This window comes from Lissotriton vulgaris, chromosome 3_1 (genome assembly GCF_964263255.1).
Source record: "Lissotriton vulgaris chromosome 3_1, aLisVul1.2, whole genome shotgun sequence".
Lineage (NCBI taxonomy): Eukaryota > Metazoa > Chordata > Amphibia > Caudata > Salamandridae > Lissotriton > Lissotriton vulgaris.
The window spans coordinates 1,282,332,864-1,282,339,314 of NC_141689.1; positions in this window are offsets into that span (position 1 = coordinate 1,282,332,864).

Below are 6,451 nucleotides of genomic sequence, written 5' to 3' on the forward strand. Positions count from 1 at the left end.
TGGAATAGTAATTTATTAAGGTTTACTGTCCAGCACTTACCCTAATTAAATGGTGATTGGAGTTGGAATAGTAAATTAAATAGGTTCTGTGTCCAGCACTTACTCTAATTAAATGGTGATTGGAGATGGAATAGTAAATTAAATAGGGTATGTGTCCAGCACTTACCCAAATTAAATGGTAATTGGAGTTGGAATAGTAAATTAAATAGGTTCTGTGTCCAGCACTTACTCTAATTAAATGGTGATTGGAGTTGGAATAGTAAATAAATAGGGTCCGTGTCCAGCACTTACCCTAATTAAATGGTGATTGGAGTTGGAATAGTAACGTTAATAGGTTCTGTGTCCAGCACTTACACTAATTAAATGGTGATTGGAGTTGGAATAGTAAATTAAATAGGGTCTGTGTCCAGCACTTACCCTAATTAAATGTTGATTGGAGTTGGAATAGTAAATATTTAAGGTTTAGTGTCCAGCACTTACCCGAATTAAATGGTGATTGGAGTTGGAATAGTAAATAAAATAGGTTCTGTGTCCAGCACTTACCCTAATTAAATGGTGATTGGAGTTGGAATAGTAAATTTAATAGGTTCTGTGTTCAGCACTTACCCAAATTAAATGGTAATTGGAGTTGGAATAGTAAATAAAATAGGTTCTGTGTCCAGCACTTACTCTAATTAAATGGTGATTGGAGTTGGAATAGTAAATTAAATAGGGTCTGTGTCCAGCACTTACCCTAATTAAATGTTGATTGGAGTTGGAATAGTAAATATTTAAGGTTTAGTGTCCAGCACTTACCCGAATTAAATGGTGATTGGAGTTGGAATAGTAAATAAAATAGGTTCTGTGTCCAGCACTTACCCTAATTAAATGGTGATTGGAGTTGGAATAGTAAATTTAATAGGTTCTGTGTTCAGCACTTACCCAAATTAAATGGTAATTGGAGTTGGAATAGTAAAATAAATAGGTTTTGTGTCTAGCACTGACTCTAATTAAATGGTGATTGGAGTTGGAATAGTAAATTAAATAGGTTCTGTGTCCAGCACTTACTCTAATTAAATGGTGATTGGAGTTGGAATAGTAAAGTAAATAGGGTCTGTGACCAGCACTTACCCTAATTAAATGGTGATTGGAGTTGGAATAGAAAATTAAATAGGTTCTGTGTCCAGCACTTACTCTAATTAAATGGTGATTGGAGTTGGAATAGTAAATTAAATAGGATCTGTGTCCAGCACTTACCCTAATTAAATGGTGATTGGAGTTGGAATAGAAAAAAATTAAGGTTTAGTGTCCAGCACTTACCCTAATTAAATGGTGATTGGAGTTGGAATAGTAAATAAAATAGGTTCTGTGTCCAGCACTTACCCTAATTAAATGTTAATTGGAGTTGGAATAGTAAATTAAATAGTTTCTGTGTCCATCGCTTACCCTAATTAAATGGTAATTGGAGTTGGAATAGTAAATTAAACAGGTTCTGTGTCCAGCACTTACCCTAATGAAATGGTAATAGGAGTTGGAATAGTAAATAAAATAGGTTCTGTGACCAGCACTTACCCTAATTAAATGTTGATTGGAGTTGGAATAGTAAATAATTAAGGTTTAGTGTCCAGCACTTACCCTAATTAAATGGTGATTGGAGTTGGAATAGTAAATAGAATAGGTTCAGTGTTTAGCACTTCCCCTAATTAAATGGTGATTGAAGTTGGAATAGTAAATTAAATAGGTTCTGTGTCCAGCATTTACTCTAATTAAATGGTGATTGGAGTTGGAATAGTAAATTAAATTGGGTCTGTGTCCAGCACTTACCCTAATTAAATGCTGATTTGAGTTAGAATAGTAAATTAAATAGGTTCTGTGTCCATCGCTTACCCAAATTAAATGGTGATTGGAGTTGGAAAAGTAAATTTAATAGGTTCTATGTCCAGCACTTACCCTAATTAAATGGTGATTGGAGTTGGAATAGTAAATTAAATAGGTTATGTGTCCAGCACTTACCCTAATTAAATGGTGATTGGAGTTGGAATAGTAAATTAAATAGGGTCTGTGTCCAGCACTTACCCTAATTTAATGGTGATTGGAGTTGGAATAGTAAAGTTAATAGGTTCTGTGTCCAGCACTTACACTAATTAAATGGTGATTGGAGTTGGAATATTAAATTAAATAGGGTCTGTGTCCAGCACTTACCCTAATTAAATGGTGATTGGAGTTGGAATAGTACATTAAATAGGTTCTGTGTCCAGCACTTACTCTAATTAAATGGTGATTGGAGTTGGAATAGTACATTAAATAGGGTCTGTGTCCAGCACTTCCCCTAATTAAATGGTGATTGGAGTTGGAATAGTTAATTAAATAGGTTCTGTGTCCAGCACTTACCCTAATTAAATGTTGATTGCAGTTGGAATAGTAAATAATTAAGGTTTAGTGTCCAGCACTTACCCTAATTAAATGGTGATTGGAGTTGGAATAGTAAATAGAATAGGTTCAGTGTCCAGCACTTACCCTAATTAAATGGTGATTGGAGTTGGAATAGTAAATTAAATAGGTTCTGTGTCCAGCATTTACTCTAATTAAATGGTGATTGGATTTGGAATAGTAAATTAAATAGGGTCTGTGTCCAGCACTTACCCTAAATAAATGTTGATTGGAGTTGGAATAGTAAATTAAATAGGTTCTGTGTCCATCGCTTACCCTATATAAATGGTGATTGGAGTTGGAATAGTAAATTTAATAGGTTCTGTGTCCAGCACTTACCCTAATTAATTGGTGATTGGAGTTGGAATAGTAAATTAAATAGGTTCTGTGTCCAGCACTTACCCTAATTAAATGGTGATTGGAGTTGGAATAGTTAATTAAATATGTTCTCTGTCCAGCACTTACTCTAATTAAATGGTGATTGGAGTTGGAATAGTAAATTAAATAGGGTCTGTGTCCAGCACTTACCCTAATTAAATGGTGATTGGAGTTGGAATAGTAAAGTTAATAGGTTCTGTGTCCAGCATTTTCACTAATTAAATGGTGATTGGAGTTGGAATAGTAAATTAAATAGGTTCTGTGTCCAGCACTTACCCTAATTAAATGGTGATTGGAGTTGGAATAGTAAATTAAATAGGTTCTGTGTCCAGCACTTACTCTCATTAAATGGTGATTGGAGTTGGGATAGTAAATTAAATAGGGTCTGTGTTAGCACTTACCCTAATTAAATGGTGATTGGAGTTGGAATAATTAATTAAATAGGGTCTGTGTCCAGCACTTACTCTAATTAAATGGTGATTGGAGTGGGAATAGTAAATTAAATAGGTTCTGTGTCCAGCACTTACCCTAATTAAATGGTGATTGGAGTTGGAATAGTAAATTAAATAGGGTCTGTGTCCAGCACTTACCCTAATTAAATGGTGATTGGAGTTGGAATAGTAAATTAAATTGGTTCTGTGTCCAGCACTTACTCTAATTAAATGGTGATTGGAGTTGGAATATTAAATTTAATAGGTTCTGTGTCCAGCACTTACCCTAATTAAATGGTAATTGGAGTTGGACTAATTAATTAAATAGGTTCTGTGTCCAGCACTTACCCTAATGAAATGGTGATTGGAGTTGGAATAGTAATTTATTAAGGTTTACTGTCCAGCACTTACCCTAATTAAATGTTGATTGGAGTTGGAATAGTAAATTATTAAGGTTTTGTGTCCAGCACTTACCCTAATTAAATGGTGATTGGAGTTGGAATATTAAATTAAATAGGTTCTGTGTTCAGCACTTACCCTAATTAAATGGTGATTGGAGTTGGAATAGTAAATTAAATAGGTTCTGTTTCCAGCACTTACCCTAGTTGAATGGTAATTGGAGTTGAAATAGTAAATTAAATGGGTTCTGTGCCCAGCACCTACCCTAATTAAATGGTGATTGGAGTTGTAATAGTAACTTATTAACGTTTTTGTCAAGCAATTACCTAAAGTAAATGGTGATTGGAGTAGGAATAGTAAATTAAATAATTCTGTGTCCTTCACCTATGGTTATTATATGTAGATGGGTGTATGAATAATAATTATATAGGTTCCGTGTATAGTATGTACTCTAATTACATGTGGTATATAGAAATAGATAGAACATTTCATTTATAATACATTTTAAAAAGACATAGAAATTATTTTGCAATAGGTATAAGAAAATAATTACACAAATGTTTTGGAAAACAATTTTATTCATTCAACATTTGAAAATTACGACAAGATATACTTTTTGTAAAGCAATGTTTAGTATAAATAATACAAAATAGAAGGAAAATGTTCTTTGAAAAATCACATTTTTGAGTAGTTGTTTCAAAAAGTACTTTTAATTTGTAGAGAAAAAATGGTTACTTAACATTATGCAATGTATGATACTATACATACATATTAAAATTATTATTTCTTAATAAAACATAAAACATGTGTAATGAAAAAAATAATTCACAAATTTAAATAAAATATAGTGCTATACAGATGATTATATTAACACATGAACATCTTTAAAAGTATAATATAATATTATGATCTTGATTAGAACATTTAGATCATAATCATTGATTTTTTTAAGTATACAATATTGTTATGTATAATTATTATTATTAATGTATAAGTTATAATAATAATAATTTACTCATATTAGTCATATTGTAAAAAAGATAATCACAAAAACAAACACAATATTACACATTTTGCAATATACTTATTTTAATAAATATTACATTAAATATTAAAATATTTTAATACTTAATGTAATAAATATTAAAAGTATGTAAAATATACAATAATATTTAGAAAAATAATATATTTATCTCACAATGTAGTATACACGTTTTTGTACATTATACATAATTTCTTACCATATATATAACAACAATGGACATTTATTGTAGTACTTTTCACAGTTAGACATAATTCGGGTCTTTTATTTTGTAACCGCTCTTTGTCTTTTTGCGTTATTTTGGGAAAGGGAAAGTCGCGGTTGGAAGCTGGTTCACGTTTGAGTAGGTAAGATTCTAGTTTTATCTTTTTAAAGTATTTTAACTAAAAATTAAAGGTAGTCCTTTGTTATTTAGGGGTTGGTAATTAAAGTATGACTATTTAGATATTATGGAGTGGACTCAATACGTATTTCCGTTATCGAGGTTTTGTGGTATTTGAAGTAGTTGGAGTTAGTGAGTCTGTTGTATTAAATTAAAAAAGTTGGGATGTTATGTTTATATATTATGCTATATTCGTTAGTGTTATGTCGGTGGAATTGTTTAGGGTTTTTTTCTCGTATTTTGAAACAGCTATTTCCTTTTCCGATTACTGATTTTTTTTGGGAAAGGAAGTGTGTTTCAGTTGTTAGAACGGAGATGTATAACATTCTCCCTTTATTTTTTGAGTTCCCTGAAATCTTTATCACAGTTTAAGATTATAGTTGTCATTTTCAATGGCATTTCAAGAGTCATTTTATTTGGATGATGGATACATTTAGCACAGTTAATTGCAAAATATTTAATGATTTGTTGTATTAGGTCTTTGAGATTTACACACTATATTGTCAGTAAAGGATTAATCGTTATGATGCTGTATTTAAAGGTAAGTTATTCATTTATAATATTTTATTTGGATGGGAACAGTATTTAAACAAATTTTTTTTGTTATAATGACATATTTATTTAGTCTATTTATAATTGTGATTACAAATAAATTAGACTAAATAAATATTGATTTGTTATATTATAATATGTGTGGTATCATATTAAGGATATTGTCCGATGTTTATCCATTTATTTACTTATTACAATTAGTGTAATGTTTTGGCTATCATTTTTAGATATTCGAGTCCTCTTGTTGTAGGATAGAGTTGGAGTTGCTGTTGAAGATATAGATACATTTGAGCAGTTTGTCTAGAGAGTTTTGGTTTTAGTTGTATGACAGATTGCTCCATTCGTAGTTCCTGAAAGCTTTGCTCTTTTTGTATAGCTGTGAGTAGCTTGTGTAATGTGGGTGTTGTACGTCCAGTAGAAGAGAGGAAGGCATTGTGCCAACCTTCAACAGCATTGTTTGTTTTAGCCTCTTGGTTCAGCGTTGGTAGATATACATTACACCAGGGAATTAAAAATTTAGGCTGGCGTCTGTGGCCTGACTTATGTAGTCTCCCTACCCAGTTGTCCTCAAAGTAATCTAAAAGTGGGGCAAGTCTTTGCTCATTTTGGCTGTAGAAAGGACTTTCAATTAATAGATTGTAATGTTCGGCCACGTCAGTTATTGGTACATATGCCAGAGCAATGAGATGTTTAATTTGGTATGCAAAATTATATTTGTTGCATACTCAACACTAAGGGCAGATTTTTGTAAATGTCTCCAGAGACATTGATTGAAATGAAAATAACATCCTTGAATGGATGTGTGTGGGTAAGTTTTCAAAATAGAATTAATCATAGCTTGTTCGAAGTCTATGATTA